At 49.7% G+C, this 17,372-nt stretch overlaps 1 pseudogene; it reads left to right on the top strand.

Moving 5' to 3' along the window:
* Positions 1–2,242: 2,242 nt before the first annotated feature.
* LOC123153642 (uncharacterized) lies at positions 2,243–11,961 on the top strand (annotated as a pseudogene).
* Positions 11,962–17,372: the final 5,411 nt, after the last annotated feature.

The following is a 17,372-nucleotide window of genomic DNA, read 5'->3' as shown; positions in this document are numbered from 1 at the left end:
GTCCAGCCGAATGCGCTGCGCCGAGTTTGACACTTGGTGAAAATTTCGCCGAGTTTAGTATGTGGAAACTCGGGAGAACAATGATTCTAGTAGTGCTCTCTCCGTTTTTATTTAATCCGTGTATTAGCTTTAGTCAAAGTCAAGTTTGCAAATTTATAAAAAATATTAATATATACAATAACAAATCAGTATCGTCAGATTTATTATTAAATGTACTTTCACATTATGTATATTTGTTATAGTAAATGTTTGTATTTTTTTATAAACTTAATCAAACTTTAAGTTTAATTTCAGTCAACTCTAATATGCAGAGTAAATAAAAACGGAGGGAGTATTCCATAAAGTAGTGCCTCGTAAGCAAAGCAGCCCATATACAGAGAGCGGCTCGTGGGTAAGTTTCAATATGAACGTATAAGCGCACACACACACATAAGAAGCGAGTTTAGAAATAATAAACTCTCTGTTTTAATTTGTGTGTGTGTCAAAAATATATTTAAGTGACACAACTTGTCTTATCTTGTATTTGTTGTTCTTCATTAAATTTTGGGTTGTTGAAAAGTAATTTTTAGCACGTCACTGAAGGCAGAGGTAGACCTACAGCAGTGATAGATGCAACCACGCGGGCGCTGCTCCCATTATCTCCTTAACCTATTGCGGAATAAGATCAATCCATGTTTGGTCGACGCTCCTTCGTGTGGCTACCACGCACTGACGCATGGACAGCTTTGATAAACATCTGACTGGGTATATGTATGTCAATGTTCAAATCAAGCCACCTTGTTTGCAAACATACGGAACGCAGGTTGATTCATACAAGGAAATAGTAGAAGGTAGGAGTATACTTAATAGATGAAGATCACAACTGGTAAAGGAGTACTAACTTTCACATACTATGGCATTACAATATACCGACTGCTTTTCTCCGCTGAAACACGAAAATATAATTATTTAAGATAAAAGGAGGACTGGCACTCAAAAGAACGGCACGAACGCAGGCATCTGAACAAGCGAGCAAATGGTCTTGATCTCCAGCGGGTGAGCGACTTCAACAGCGAAATCCATCCCCTCATTCAGTTCTCGTGCTTCACGACACCCGGAAGAGCTTCTGAAAACGGGATGGCCTTGCTGAAGATCTTCTCTTTAAACACGGTGACATCACACCTGACGCTGAAAGCATCGTCTTTCAGGTAGACCGATTTTCCAGGTCGCTCCTCTTGATGAGTTGAACGCCCGTCGAACCTTTGCCGCCACGAAAAATTTCTAAGGGGTCTTCGTTGAAGGTGTTCGGGTAGGTTTGGCTGTACGACGGCACCGGGTTCCCATCTTGGTCGAGCAAGCTGATACTGTATTTGGCTTCGACTTTCTCGAAAGCAATATGAACGAGATAGAGAAAGATCCAATCGTCCTTCTTGTCGTATGGACTGTCGGGGTAGTAATGCAGACGCCAATTGTGCCCTACGGCCGCAAACGTCTCGGAGGAGATGAAATTGCCGTTGTCGATCCCCTTGGTGCCGGAGTAGCCGTCGATGCGGAGGATGTGCGACGCGATCCCCTCACACGGGCGACGATGGCCGACGCGGACAGCGACGACCCGCCGTCGGTGGCACCGACGGAAGAGGCAGAAGCGTTGGACGTGGTGCTGGAGTAGTACTAGTAGGTTGCAGCAACAGGATGTTGGCAATAAGCCATGTCCGTGAGCTGGCGACCGGCGTCGGGTGTGCGCGTGTGCCACGATGGTGTGTGTGCACCCGAGTCCACCGTGTAAGGCTGTGGACATTGACGATCTATTGCGAGTCTAGGGACGCATGAGCGAGTCGTGCGAGCCGGCCATGGCGTGCTGATCGGGCGGGCAAGCAAGAGTGGAGGCGCGGCGTTGCGTGCATGTGGCTTAGTGGTTAGCGCATGCTAGGTTGATCAGTTAGTGCGTGCGTGCGTGGATAGTGGCCAGATGCATGTGACGGCTGGGCGTGCGTCTGTGTGTTGGGCTATATAAACCAATGTAATGGACTTGTTCGGTTTGAGCCGAGTATAAGCCATCTAGACATTGTAAAGAAGAAAAGATTGAGGCGTTTGAGCGCCCGTGGCGGCGTTCATCGCCGGCCAGAAAATCTTGTGTCCGCTGTTTTTCTTTTTCCACCTCCGTTCGAGTGAGAGGAGAGGTAGCTAGAGGGCTGTTTCAACAATTGGTATCATGAGCTGCTTCATCTTGGGTGTCTTTCTCCTTGCCGGAGGCGTGCTGGCGATGGCGGAGTTCGCCGACGGCTGCGCGATGCTTCGGGCCGTGTGTCGGTGTATGGAGGTGCGCGGCATGGCGAGGAGGCCGTGGTGGCTGTGGCGGCACGGTGAGGAGGCCGCGGAGGACCTGCGTGGTGGCGGCTTCAATGACACACAGCGGCATGGCGGCATGGAGGTGCTGCGCTGCGGTTGAGACCGCAGCGGTGCAGGGCAATAAGCCGTGGCGGTGAGCCGGGCGTGACCGGTGCGTGTTATGGGTGCGCACTGGACGCGTCGAGCACGTCGGGACCGCGGGCGCGCGTACGAGCGTGCGTTTGATGTTGGGAGGAGGCGTATGTTGCCGTTCTGCTCGAGTCCACGCTCGTGTTCGGCTACATCCTTCCAGGATTTGTCGCTGGCGGCTGCCATGGCAGACGCGGAGGCGGCGCGCGATGAGCGTCTGGTGCGGTTGGGCGCGTCGAGTACGTGCGGGATGTGCAGGACGCACTGATGCGGTCGGGCGCGTCGGGTGCACGCGGGACGTGCGGGGCGCAGAGAGATGCCAGACGTGTGTCGCCAGCGGAGAAGGAGCTCGACCTGTGTCGCCGAAGTCGTGACGGAGCACGATACGACCGGCGTCGGTGCGCCAGGTCGGGTCTGCGGGCTGGGTCACGGCCGTAACGACGACAACGACGCGAGCTACATCAACTCCGGCGATGACTAGCACACGGCACATCGCAGCGGGCGCGGAGGTGCGCGGTGTCATCGAGCGGACAACAAGTCGACGGCGGCGAGTCAGTGCTCCTGTCGGCAGGCCGCGTGGCGATGTCATGGCTTAGGGGATGAGTGTTGGTAATAAGCCATGTCCGTGCGCTGGCGACCGGCGTCAGGTGATGTCCGTTGAGGGCGTATGTGCGCTGTGCCACGATGGTGTGTGTGCACCTGAGTCCACCGTGTAAGGCTGTGGTCGTTGACGATCTGTTGCGAGTCTAGAGGCACATGAGCCGATGAGCGAGTCGTGCGAGCCGGCCATGGCGTGCTGATCGGGCGGGCTAGTAAGAGTGGAGGCGCGGTGTTGCGTGCATGTGGCTTAGAGCATCAACAACGCGGGGCGCTAAGGGTAGGCGCCAGGATTCCTATCCTCCCCGATTGAAAGTTGGGCTGACTAATCCTGGCGTCAAGCCTGGCATCGACGCAAACTCTGGCCGTGAGCGCTTAACCATTTTTTTCCCCTTCCGATGAGTTAAAACACGCGTCCAACGACCAGTTTTACAGCTGAGTCAGTGGTTAGCTAGCGCCTATAGTTAGCGGCCAACGTTGTGTTAGCGGGCGCCTCGATGATTTTTCAATTTTATAAAAGTTATTTTATTTTCCTAAGCGCCTATCTAAGTGCTTTGCATTGAAGATGCCCTTAGTAGTTAGTGCATGCTAGGTTTGATCAGTTAGTGCGTACGTGCGTGGATAGTGGCCAGATGCATGCGACGGTTGTGCGTGCGTGCATGGATAGTGGCCAGATGCATGCGACGGCTGGGCGTGCGTCTGTGTGCTGGGCTATATAAGCCAATGTAATGGACTTGTTCGGTTTGAGCCAAGTGTAAGCCATGTAACTATTGTAAAGAAGAAAAAATTGGGGCGTTTGAGCCCCTGTGGCGGCGGCGTTCGTCGCCGGCCAGAAAATTTTGTGTTCATTGTTCTTTTTCTTCCACCTCTGTTCGAGTGAGAGGAGAGGTAGTTAGAGGGCTGCGATTCCAACAATTGATATCATGAGCTGATTCATCTTGAACGTCGTTCTCCTTGCCACGATGCTCCGGGCCGTGTATCGGTCTATAGAGGTGCGCGGCGCGGCGAGGAGGCCGCGGTGGCTACGGCGGCACGGTGAGGAGGCCGCGGAGAACCTGCGTGGTGGCGGCTTCAACGACACACAACGGCATGGCGGCATGAAGGTGTTGCGCTGCGGTTGAGGTCGCAGCGGTGCAGAATAATAAGCCGTGACAGCGAGCCGGGCGCGCCCGGTGCGTGTTATGGGTGTGCACTGGACGCGTCGGGACCGCGGGCACGTGTACAAGCGTGCGGCTGATATTGGGAGGAGGCGTATTTCACCATTGTGCTCGAGTCCGTGCTCGAGTTCGGCTACATCCTTCCGGCGTTTGTTGCTGGCGGCTGTCATGGCGGACGTGAAGGCGGCGCGCGGTGAGCGTCTGGTGCGGTCGGGCTCGTCGGGCGTGTCGGGTGCGCGCGGGACGCACTGGTACGATCGAGCTCATCGGGCACGCCGGGTGCGCGCGGGACGTGCAGGATGCAGAGGGACGTCAGGCGTGTGTCGCCGGCGGAGAAGGAGCTCGGCATGTGTCGCTAGAGTCGTGACGGAGGATGGCACGACCGACGTCAGTGCGTCAGGTCGGGTCTGCGGGCAGGGTCATGGCCGTAACGACGACAACGACGCGAGCTGCATCAACTCCGGCGACGGCAATCACACGGCACGTCACAGTGGGCGCGGAGGTGTGCGGTGTCATCGAGTGGACGAGACAACGAGTCGACGACAGCGAGTCAAGGCTCCTGTCACCAGCCCGCGCGGCGATGTCATGGCTTAGGGGTGAGTGTTGGCCATCAATAAAAAAGATGATGTGGCAAGCAATAAAGAAAGAAAGAGAGACATATGATAACATAGCTAGTTACTACTAGTGTGAGTAACATCACACATATCAAGGCATTATGAGTCTATAGCTTAATAAATGAAGTGTTGCCTGCCCATGTTACTACTCTATGTTACTACCCATTGTGGCTAAGGCTGGTCATAGTGGGGAGTAACTTAGACTAGTAACATACATATGTTACTAGTCTATGTTACTACCTTCATAGTGGGTAGTGTCATAGGTGTGGTAACATAGTTGCCTTCATTTATTACTTTGTAGACTCATTATGCATTGGAAACCGCTATGTGATGGTAACATATTATGTTACTCTATTTGCCTCTCTCCTCATTAACTACTTGCCACATCACCATTTTTGCTTATGTGGCATCTATGTTACTACCTATGTTACTCCCACTATGACCAGCCTAATCTAACAATCAGGCGGCTCGAATGCGGCGATCGAGGAGACGCGAGGGCGCACGTAACTGCATATCAATTGTGTGTGCGTGGGCGTGGGCGGCGCGCATGCATGCGTAGCATACGAATAGCCGGTGTTTAGTTAATTACCTTGAACCCTCAAACAAGGAGTACGTGGATCGAAGAAAGCACTCACGACATCTCTACTAGCAGAATCGAACCAAGTTAGTACTAGCAATACTAGCAAAGGAAGACATTACAATTTGCAATTATACAAGGTCACAATCAAAATTACAATTTGCAATTATACAAAGCTACAAACGGTAATCGAGACAAAATTGACGGTATTTGCCTCGTACTAGCAAAGAAGGACATAATTATCCCTTGCATGCATGTGGGTGTGAGAAGCTTGGCTTGCGCCTCATTAATCAAACAAAAGGAGTGAGAGCATTGGCTTGTTGTTGGTCGGACAGAAAAATATGCATTAATTAACATGACAAACAAAGAGCCAAGGTAGCTTGCAATATTGGCTTAAGCACACATTATTTTTGCCTTGATACCTGTAATATGGGTTTGTGGCCTTATATACAAAAGTGGAGGGAGGACTACTAGCAGAGTGACTTGTGCTGCAGTGTGTTCTTATGCAGTTCTTGATTGACACTCGCAATGTAGTACGATCTTATACAAATTGCAATATACTCTCTTCGTCCGATGAAAAATGTATGTTTGACATTAAAATTTGTTCATAAAAAGTGTAATTCTATCTTCTTAATACACTTTAAAGTGAAAAAAAATACTTCTCTCTCATTACACGGTAATCAAGACCAGAGGCGGACCACAATTTTTTTTAAGGTGGGGCGAAGTCTCACTAGATTTTTTTATCCAAATCAAATGAGTCAATACACACTAACAATGCTCACTACAAACCAATAACCAAATACAATGAAAATGTAGACATATTTCAATAGGAAAACATCCTAAAACCTATCAATAATGAAGCTTTTAATGGCGTCTAGAAGACCCAGACAATGGCAGTTCCCTACCCTTCTTCTGAAAATCTTTCTTAATTTTATCAAGATCAATACTTTTGAAGACCTCTCGCTCAATGTAACACACCATCAAATCATTAAGCTAGCCATCAGACATCTTGCAGCACAACTCAATCTTGATGATTTTCATTGATGAGAAGACTCTTTCAACTGTTGTTATTGTTATCGGTAGTAGCAATGCCAACTCAATGAGACGATAAACAGCGGAAAACATAACATGCCTTTCAAGTTCAACCATCTTTTTAGCTAGGCTTGTAATATCATGACAAGCTCTAAAGTCTTCAATTCTTCTCATATGGATAATGAATAGCTCTAGGTTATTAACTATATGGTCACGTCCATAATATGAGAAATCCTCATGATAAATCGCTGTGAGTCTAGCAAGCTTATTCACATTGAATTTAAGGCTTCAAGCTGTTGTTAAATTTTGCCATAAATCTGCTTTAAGCTACTATTAAAATATCATCCATTCGGTCACTACAAATCTACAATCTGCTTCAAGCTATAACTACTGTTAAATTTGCTATAAAAATTCAGAAAAGTTCAGAAATAACCTCCTCCCCTTTCCTTTATTCCCTTTCCTCTTTTTTCCATCTTCTTGCAATCTGGCCGGAACTGCGCCAGAGTCAGAAGTGGCCAGACTACCGGACCGTTGCCGCCGCCGTCGCTAGGCGCCTAGGCCCCGGCTTGCGCCGCCGTCGCTTGCTACCGCAGTGCCACCGCCGCTCCTGCCTCCTGGGCTCCTGGCGACCGGGCCAGCCGCTGCTTCCGCTCGCTAGGGTTGCCGCATAGCGTCGTGTCGAGAGGTCGAGTAGTGGTCGAGACGAGAAAAAAGCCTACGCTCGAACCTGGCCAGGCCAGCCGTGACTCGTCATTTAGTGGGTGGCTGGCTGTCTCGGCCCATCAGGCCATTGGCCGCGTTGGCCCATAAGAACGAGTGAACGACGACGCAGCCTTTTCTATTAGCTATCGATGGACAGCGCAGCCTCTGTATCGATGCATACGTATAAATTTTTTTTTGCTCAAAATTAAGATATGGCAGGCGCCATACCCTGCCCACCGGGGAGGTCCACCAGTGATCAAGACCAATAACAATCTACACATGGTCTTCTTAATTTTTTACATGCACCTAGCTCATTAGGGGTTGGGTAATTAAAGAGGAGAGAGATGGTGGCTTGCATCTTTCCAATGCATTTTTTACTTCACTCCATATTTTGTCCTAAAATTCTTAGATGTACACTCTTCACCGGACGGAGGGAGTAGGTAGTCAAGGCCAAGGAAAATCAGAATCAGAGAAGAATTGATTTGGTTTTAGAAGGAAGGTGCACATGGCATATCGCGGGTTGAGGAAGATCATGTATTATCATTGCTTTAATTGGAGAAACAACATCCATGAAGATGTCATTATAGATTTTAGATGCATGCATGGAAAATCGACAAGCTGATTTCCATGTCTAGTATCTCAATTTTTTTGTTTTAGCTAACTTATTAATTAATAGTCTGATGGTTCATGGTTGACAGTGGAATACCTTGACAGGATGTGCACACTCCATCTTGTAACCTTGTTTGATATACAGTGCCTATGATTCAGAATATATAAAAAATGTGCTCAGAATTCAAAAAAAGAAGTGCTCTCCTCCAAGCTCCGGCACTGGTGTCCACCTCACCCCGTAATTTCTCTTTGAGAAAAATCCGTAGCTGTAGCATTTCTCGGAATTAACTTGGCAACTCAGTTAAAAGCAGAGATGATTTAAAACGTCGCGTGCTTTGAGAGGAGCCAAAGGTGTAAACACACTAACCTCGAGGCGGCAAGCAAGCAACGCCCAGAACACAGCGAAAATATGAAGAGAAACAAATGAAGAAGTCTAGGCGTCAGCAAGAGCACCTATATATACCCTCACTGCAACCTCGGCCAAGCTCGCATGACACACTGCGCCAAATTCAAAATACTCAGAACGTAAGCATGTGCTTCTCTCGGCTGACGCCTCCTCTACTTTCTCGAGCGCGCGCTGCTGTCCAACGCTCCCATGGGCTGCCCCGCGCCGTTGCCGCCCCTGCGTGGCTGCGTCAACGACAACGTGTTCGCCCGTCGCTGCCGGCTGCGTGCGCGTCTACTCTGTCACCAACTGGAGGAGGCCTAAGGTGGGGTGGCTGAAACTGAACTTTGATGGCTCATCCAAGCACGACGAGTCCAGGAGTGCCAGCATCGGGGGAGTCTACCGTGATCACAAGGGTAAGTTTGTCTTGGGCTACGCGGGGCGGATTGGCGAGGCGACGAGCTCTGTCGCCGTCTCGCTGAGCACGTCGCGCTCAAGCGCGGCCTCGAGCTGGTTCTGGAGAACCGTTGGCGTGATATCTCCATCGAGGGTGACTTCAAGACGGCCGTCGACGCCGTTGTCAGTCGGGCACGCGTCCGGGCAGAGAAGGACGCAGAGCAGTGCAAGGCGATCACCGCGATGTTCACGCGGCTTGTCAACGTGACCGTGACGCGCGTTGCCCGGAAAGGCAACAAGGTGGCCGACCGCTTTGCTAAGCTCGACCACGAGGAGACGGCGCAGCGGGTGTGGCACGACGCGCCGCCAGCCGAGGTGCTCCTGCACCTTCAGCGAGATGCCGAGGGTCCCCAGCAAGAAGAAGAAGAAGAAGAAGAAGAAGAAGAAGCAGCAGCAGCGAGATACCGCGGGAAACTAGCTTTGCCGGCTCAAAAAAAATAAAAAATCTCGTGCGTACGTCAATCTGAATGTGATGTGCAATGCTCCTTTAATCTGTGAGGGTGACCGTTGAAATTTGGTCAGTTCTTATGCACATCACAAACTTTTCTTAACCGGTCGGACATTGGTAAGGTTCATTTGATTAGAACAATGCCGTTTTTTATTTTTTTGCATTCGCATTATCACTATTCAGCTCTTTCCTCAAATGTGGGAACCGAGTACATGCCAAATTTTGCAAATATATTATCTCAATTTACACACCCATTCCCAAGAGAGGACAAAGAAAATTGGAGAAGCTAGAACCGGATTCAGCTGAACAAAAATGGATCCTCTAGTACTAATCGGTTTGGGCCCCAGCAGACCGACTTGATACGCCTTAGAGCAACTCTACCAGACCCCGCAAAACGCGTTTGCAGTTCGCGCAAAACAGCTTTTGCGGGCCGGCGCGGGCTGGCACAGATGCAGACCCCGCAAACGGATTCGTAAAAAAATATAATCACGGAATATGCATTTTTACGGGTCGGCTATGCAAGTTCTTCTAGGACACCACCGTGACGACCCGCAAACAGATAAACTGCAAATCTCGCATTTGACATAGGATTTCACAAACAAGTTCAAATTCAAACGACACAAACAGTTTTACGCGTAAATAGAAGCCAAGTTCATTACGGCTAACGCAAAAGAGGGCCCTGCAAAAGGTTTGCGCCCATGTCCGGCATCATCTTGATCGATCTTCACTCCGCGCCATCGAGTCCACCTTGGAGTTCATCGGGGCCACCGAATCCACCTCCGACGCTTGTTCCAACTCCCGCACTGAAATCATCCACATTGCCACCATATGGATCGGAGCAAACATTACCGGAACTGTAGCATGAACCGGCCGACGCCACCATTCTTCTCTTCAAGATTTCCCTCATTGCCATACCATGCCATGTTTTGGTGAGTTCGTCCATGTCATTGCGGTTCATTGACATGATCTTGTTCTTTTCGGCGAGCAACATGGACATTGATTTGTTTTCGGCGGCTCGTGCTCTTCTCTCCTCGATGGCAGCTTTGCGCAGCCCCTCTTCCTTGAGCAACTGCCACTTTTCTTGCTTCTCCTTCGCCTTCTTCTCGGCCAACTCTTTCTTGATCTCCACCAATTTCAACAACATCGACTCGTTGGATTGCAACATGGCATCAATCTTCTCCCTCAAGCTTGATGCTTCTTGCTCTCTCTTCATCTTCTCCTTGGTCTTCTTATCACCATCGGGCTTGTGAAAATTTCTTGGGCCATCATCATCCTCATCTTCATCCATGTTTTTAAGTGAGCCTCTCTTTGGTGGGGATTCTTTGTCGATCAACTTCCACTTGTCGCACTTTTGGAGCAACTCCCAACAATGCTCTAGTTTGAAAATTTTGCCTTCCGAAGCTTCTATGTCCTTATATCTATGTTGAGCAATCTTTTCCTACACAATGTGAACAAAGTGATCCAATCACTTCTCATGATGCAATATGATGATGCAAAATTTGAACAAAGGCAAAACAAACTCACATGGTCGGACTCCACGGTGCCACTTGGAGGTGCATTGTGTACTTGCTCCAAGCAAGCTGCCCAACGGCTGCACATAGGCTTGATGTTCTCCCAACGCCCTTGAAGCGACCGAAATGTGCGTGGAGTCCTATTGGGATACTTTGCCATAATGCGGAAGTATTGATCTTCGATCCTTTGCCAATATCTCTTGGAATTTTGAGATGTACCCGTGCATGCATCAAGAGACACCGCACTCCATGCTTGAATCAAAGCTTGATCTTCCAAGATCATGTAGTTCTTCGATCTTATACTTTTCCCAGTTTTTGCATGCGATTGCTCAAATGCTTGCGCTTCGATCTCCTCCAATTCGTCCGCACAACCATGATCATCCACGCCGACCTCTGTTTCATTGTACTCGAATGGTTCGAAAGGGGCTTGATCAATGTCAACCGCGTTCGTGTCCAACAAGTTCATGAACTCGGTTGTTCCATTGTTCGAACCACCGCTGTAGCGAACGATAACAAGTCATGCGCTATCGAGAATAATGGTGAAAAATGAAAGGGAATCGCCAAGATCAAAGGCGCATACCTTCCGGCCATTTCGTCGAACACCTCGCTCGCAGGGGGAGCGGCGCCGTTGAACGACATCGTCGGAGCACCTTCTTGCGGCAGGATGGAGCGAGAGGTTGAAGAAGTTGGCTTCTTTGAAGCCGGAACCTTCCTCCGCTTTACGCCCGCGCGACCTTGCCGACTTTCCCCGCCGGCTGGGATTGCGCTGCCGCGTTGGCGCCTGGAGCATGGGCCATTGCGGCGGGGGCGGCCGGATTCCTGCCCTACACGACAAAGTTGCCCTGCCGCTTGCGTGCAGGCGCGCTTGGGCTTTGGTTGACGGCGGCGGGGCCAACTTGGCCGGTGACGAGATCCGCCCGAGCGGAAGGGGAGTGGTCGACCTCGACGGTTACGGGGGACAGCAGGGGGTCCATGGCGGCGACAGGCGGCCGGGGAAGAGCAGCCGGAGCTTGCTGAGTGGGGGCAATGGTGGCGGAGGGTGCGGGGAGCGGGAAGGGCCACGCGGAAATGTCCCTCTCGCCAAATCTCACGTGGGATAGGGGTTGAGCTCGGGTCGGCCTCCCAGCCCGTGAAGATAGAGGTTGGGGAAGAAGATTTGCCGCGCCACGCAAAAAAATTTGTGGGCCGGGGCGGGATGCGGGGTCTGCTCGTGCAGATTTTCTGGCCGCGACCCGCAATTTGGTGGTTATTTTGCGGGCCGGGGTGTTTTGCGGGGTCTGCTAGAGTTGCTCTTATGCAGCTTCTCCTCCTCCTCCTTCGACGGCAGCCAAGCTGCCGCTGGCGGCCTGGGAGGAGGAGGAGAGGGACGCGGGGGCGGCCCGTCGGGCCGGTCACCATGGCGCGCTGGTAGAGTGAGTGAAGCGCATAGTCCCAGTGGAACCGTCCTGCTTGGTCCGTGAGCGCCTCCACCGTGCGGGGGATGTGGGGAGCGGAGGGCTTAGGGCTGCTCCGAGAAAACCCGATCTGTTGTGCGGGTTAGGGATCACGATGTCAACTACAATGGTGTCAGGGGCCGGTGGTGAGAGTTCTGCAGATGATGTGGCAAAGCTGACGGAGGAGTTGGGTCTGAGGGAAGAGGATCTGGACAATGTGGTTTTCGATGAGAAGGAAGCACCTGCAGAAGTGGCGCGGTGGATTGCTGTGGCTCGAGTGCACTTTGGGAAACCCTATAGCCAATACTGGTTGTACAAAAATATGCGTGCGGCGTGGGATCTCACACAGGAGGTGAAGTTCAGTCCTTTGGAGGACAATTTGTACACAATTCAGTTCTCTTGTTTGGGGGACTGGGAATGTGTGATGCAAGATGGGCCTTGGCACTTTCGAGGTGATGCTGTGATCATAAAACCATATGACGGGGTGGCGAAGCTTCTATAATAAAGCTCGACACTATAGAGATTTGGGCCCAGATACACGATGTTCCTGATCTGTATGAGCACCTGGTGCCGTCCCTTGCAGCTAAAGTGGGAGAAGTATTGTTCACAGAGAAGCAATTGCAGGACTTCACGGGAAACTTTTACCGTGTTTGGGTCTGAATCAACGTGGAGAAGCCTTTGAAGAATGTGGTATCGATGATCCGTGATGCAAAGAGACAGATCTATAAGGTAAAATACAAGAAGCTTCCGGACTAGTGTGTAGTCTGTGGCATGTTGGGACATTTGTATAAGGAACACGTCTCTGTGATTCACCCTCCGTGTGCCCTTGTGTTTAAGGGGCTTCGTGTTGAATGGTTTATGAGGACTGGAAGGGGTCCGGGTGCTGGAAGAGGTCGGCGTGGAGGCCGGCGGGGCGGCTGGATTGGCGGCAGAGGACAGGAATATCCTGATGGTGATTATGGTCACGGGAAGAAGGTGGACCCGGAAAACAATCCGGATGCTCAGATGGAAGACGTAGAGAACAATAGGAAGCGGGAGTCTAAACTTGCAGCTAGGCAGAACCTGGTAATGAATGTCCAAAAGCCAGGTCTTGCAGGTCACAACCTACTAGCATTACCGCCCCCTACAACACCAGCAAGTCCTAGCACAAAGCAAGACCCCAAGAGAGCTAAAGTTGGGAGTGAGGGGGACAAGAACGTGACAAAGAATGGTACTTGAGGCAAGGCTAACTTAAAATTGGCGGGCCCGGTGGCGCTGGGAGTGAGGGGGACAAGAACGTGACAAAGAATAGTACCCGAGGCAAGGCTGACTTAAAATTGGCGGGCTCCGGCAAGGAGCACCGCCGGGCCCAATGAGTGCTATATGTTGGAACTGTCGTGGTGCGGGTAATGCCGCGACGGTTCGAGAACTTCGCGAGTTCGCGAGGAAGTTTACGCCTACCTTGTTGTGCATTGTTAAAACACAGATTAAAGGTGGTAGCGTAGAAGCTTTAGCTAGTTCCATTGGTTTTCATAATTCTTATGCAATACATAGTCAAGGTAGAAGTGGTGGTATTGGTCTTTTCTGGAACAATTCAATAAAAGTTGAGATTCTTGGTTATTCTGTGTATCATCTTGATGTATCAGTGGAGGAGAGGGGGCAAGAGAAGTGGAGGATGATGTGTGTGTACGGTGAAGCCCAAATACATCCGCGGCATCAAACTTGGATGGTGCTAAAAATATAAGTTCTCTAAGCTCGTTGCCTTGGCTTCGTATAGGAGATTTTAATGAAGTTCTACGTCCAGATGAGCACGAGGGAGTCGGGCAGCGCAGTAATGCTCAGATCTAGGCTTTTCGAGATGCAATAGATGTTTGCATGCTATTAGATATCGACTCTAAGGGTAGATTTTGGACTTTTGAAAAGAAGGTTGCTGGAGGTAGTTTTACGAGGTGCATGTTAGACAGAGCTTTGGTGAATGCTGACTGGATGGGCGAGATTTCCTGCTGTGTCACTGTCACACTTGACGGCTGCTACGTCCGATCATGCTCCGTTACTGTTGGAATATGGCAACCTCCAAGAGAGTCAGTTAAAGCGCACGTTCAAGTACGAGATGATGTGGGAGAATCATCAGGTCTGCGGGAGAAAATTATGGAGGATTCGGATCCGGGGTCCCCTTGTACGACGGTGGATGAAATGCGCACCAAGCTATAGAACTTGCCCAAGGGTCTGGGTGAAGGAAATATGCCCTAGAGGCAATAATAAAGTTATTATTTATATTTCCTTATATCATGATAAATGTTTATTATTCATGCTACAATTGTATTAACCAGAAACTTAGTACATGTGTGAATACATAGACAAACAGAGTGTCACTAGTTTGCCTCTAGTTAACTAGCTCGTTGAATCAATGATGGTTATGTTTCCTAACCATAGACATGTCTCGTTCATGTCTACCATGTGAGGAATCAATATTACGAGTTTATGTGTTTTGATGTACCGAAGATAGTTTGGAGCTCCAGATGTGATCACAGACATGACGAGGAGTATCGAAATGGTCGAGACATAAAGATTGATATATTGGATGACTTTATTCGGACACCGAATGAGTTCCGAGGGTCACCAGATATTTATCGGAGTGCCGGGGAGGGTGGGGTTATCGGAACCCCCGGGGGAACTAATGGGCCAACATGGGCCTTGTGGGAGAGAGAGGAGAGGGCCTAGGGCTGGCCGCACCCCCCCTTGGGAGTCCGAATGACAAGGAGGGGGGGGGGGCGCCCCCTCTTTCCTCCCTCTCCCCCTCTCCTTCGTTCCCCCTTCCCCCTTCTAAGTTGGAATAGGAAAAGGGGAGTCCTACTCCTACTAGAAGGAGGACTCCCCCTCTCCTTGGCGCGCCCAAAGGCCGGCCGGCCTCCGCCCTTGGCAGTCTGAATTGGACAAAGAGGGGGGGCGTCCCCTCTTTCCTCCCTCTCTCCCTCTCCTTCCTTCCCCCTTCCCCCTTCCTAGTTGGAATAGGAAAAGGGGAGTCCTACTCCTACTAGGAGGAGGACTCCCCCTCTCCTTGGCGCGCCCCAAGGCCGGCCGGCCTCCCCCTTGCTCCTTTATATACGGGGGCAGGGGCCACCCTAGAACACAGAAGTTGATTGTTTCCAGCCGTGTGCGGTGCCCCCTCCACCATAATCCACCTCGGTCCTATCGTAGCAGTGCTTAGGCGAAGCCCTGTTCCAGTAACATCATCATCACCGTCATCATGCCGTCATGCTGACGAAGCTCTCCCTCGAAGCTCTACTGGATCATGAGTTCGTGGGACGTCACCGAGCCGAACCTGTGCAGATCGTGGAGGTGCCGTACCTTCGGTGCTAGGATTGGTCGATTGTGAAGACGTACCACTACATCAACCGTGTTGTCATAACGCTTCCACTTACGGTCTACGAGGGTACGTAGATAACACTCTCCCCTCTTGTTGCTATGCATCACCATGATCTTGCGTGTGCATATGATTGTTTTTGAAATTACTGCGTTCCCCAACACTGGGGAAGTGGAGCAACGAGACTTTCGGTTATGTCGGAAAGGAAATAAAAAAACTGAAACAATTGCTTGAAGAGCTACAGGGTGATCCACTTTGAATAGATCCGTGCCATGTGGAATTAAAGATTAATCAACAACTCATTGAATTGTATCACAGGGTGGAAATTATGTGGCGCCAGCGAGCTCGGTTAGAATGGCTTTCAGCAGGGGATAAGAACACAATTTTTTCCATCTTAGGGCAAGCATCAAAAGGAAGAAGATTATGATCAAAGCTCTTCAAAATTCTCTAGGAGTGCAAATTACTGACCAGGTAGAGTTGCAGCTAATGGCAACCACCTTTTATGAGAATTTGTATACCTCAAAGGGAGTTGATAATATGGAAAATGTTCTTCAGCACGTCCCAAGGAAAGTGACACAGGAGATGAACACACCACTTTGTGCCCCATACACTAACGAGGAAGTAAAGACTGCTTTATTCCAGATGTTCCCCGCTAAAGCACCAGGACCTAATGGTTTTCCTGCTCATTTTTATCAGCGACATTGGGATATTTGGGGAGAGGAGGTAACACAGATTGTTCTAAAGATTGTGAGGGGAGAAGAAAGCCCTGAGAGCATAAATGACACAATCTTAGTACTTATTCCCAAGGTAACGACTCCCAATGTCTTATCTCAGTATAGACCCATCAGCTTGTGTAACATTCTTTATAAAATTGCCTCCAAAGTGCTTGCTAATAGAGTAAAGGTAATACTACCTGAGATCATTTCAAAGGAGCAGTCAGCTTTCGTTCCTGGTAGGCTGATTACGGATAACATCATGAAGCGGACAAAGTCAAAAAATAACAGTTATTGTGCTCTCAATCTAGACATGATGAAGGCCTATGACAGAGTAGAGTGGTCTTAATTGGAGGCTATCATGGCCAAATTGGGCTTTGCAAGGCAGTGGATAGATGTTGTCATGGGCATGGTTTGACCGGTTTCTTTCTCGGTTTTGTTCAATGGTGAGAACTTGACAATTTTAAACCTTGTAGAGGCATCAGACAGGGAGATCCAATATCCCCTTATTTATTCTTGATAGTAGCAGAGGGCCTTTCGTGCCTCCTGAAATCTAGTTCTCAGTCATCGAATTTAGCAGGTATTAAGGTGGCCCAATGGCTCCCACCATTAACCACCTTTTATTTGCAGACGCCAGCCTGTTGCTTTTCAAGGCTAATGTTGAGGGGGAAGTCGCAGTGTCAAACCTACTGGATACATATTCTAGTGCATCAGGCCAAAGAATAAACCATGAGAAGTCCTCTATTTTCTTCAGCAAAGGGTGTCCCTGTGTGATTAGAGAGGCTATCAAGAACTCTTTACAAGTCCACAATGAATCATTAAGTGATCGGTATTTGGTGATGCCCACTGATGTTGGTCACTCCAAGAACGGACCTTTAAATATTTGCGGGACAGAGTTTGGGAGAAGATAAAGGGATGGATGGAGAAACTTTTATCCACAACGGGAAAAGAGGTATTAATTAAATCAGTGGCTCAAGCTATCCCTGTTTTTTCCATGTCATGTTTCAGATTACCACGTGGGTTGCGTGAGAATGTCATGTCTATCATAAGAGAGTTCTGGTGGGTAGCTAAGAATGGCAAGAGAAAGCCGAGCTAGGTGGCGTGGGACATAATGACGAGGCCAAAACACTTGGGGGCTTAGGGTTCCGAGACTTGGAAATTTTCAACTTGGCACTTCTAGCAAGGCAAGCAAGGCGGGTCATGGTAGATCATACATCGATGAGTGCTCGGTTGTTGAAGGCGGTCTATTTCCCAGGCTGTGAGTTATTGGATGCTGAGTTAGGATCTCACCCTTCTCAGATATGGCGTGCGATGCTAGATGGTCGTGATATTCTAGCG

The sequence above is a fragment of the Triticum aestivum genome, chromosome 7A, assembly GCF_018294505.1.
Source record: "Triticum aestivum cultivar Chinese Spring chromosome 7A, IWGSC CS RefSeq v2.1, whole genome shotgun sequence".
NCBI lineage: Eukaryota > Viridiplantae > Streptophyta > Magnoliopsida > Poales > Poaceae > Triticum > Triticum aestivum.
This window is presented reverse-complemented; position numbering and strand designations above follow the sequence as displayed.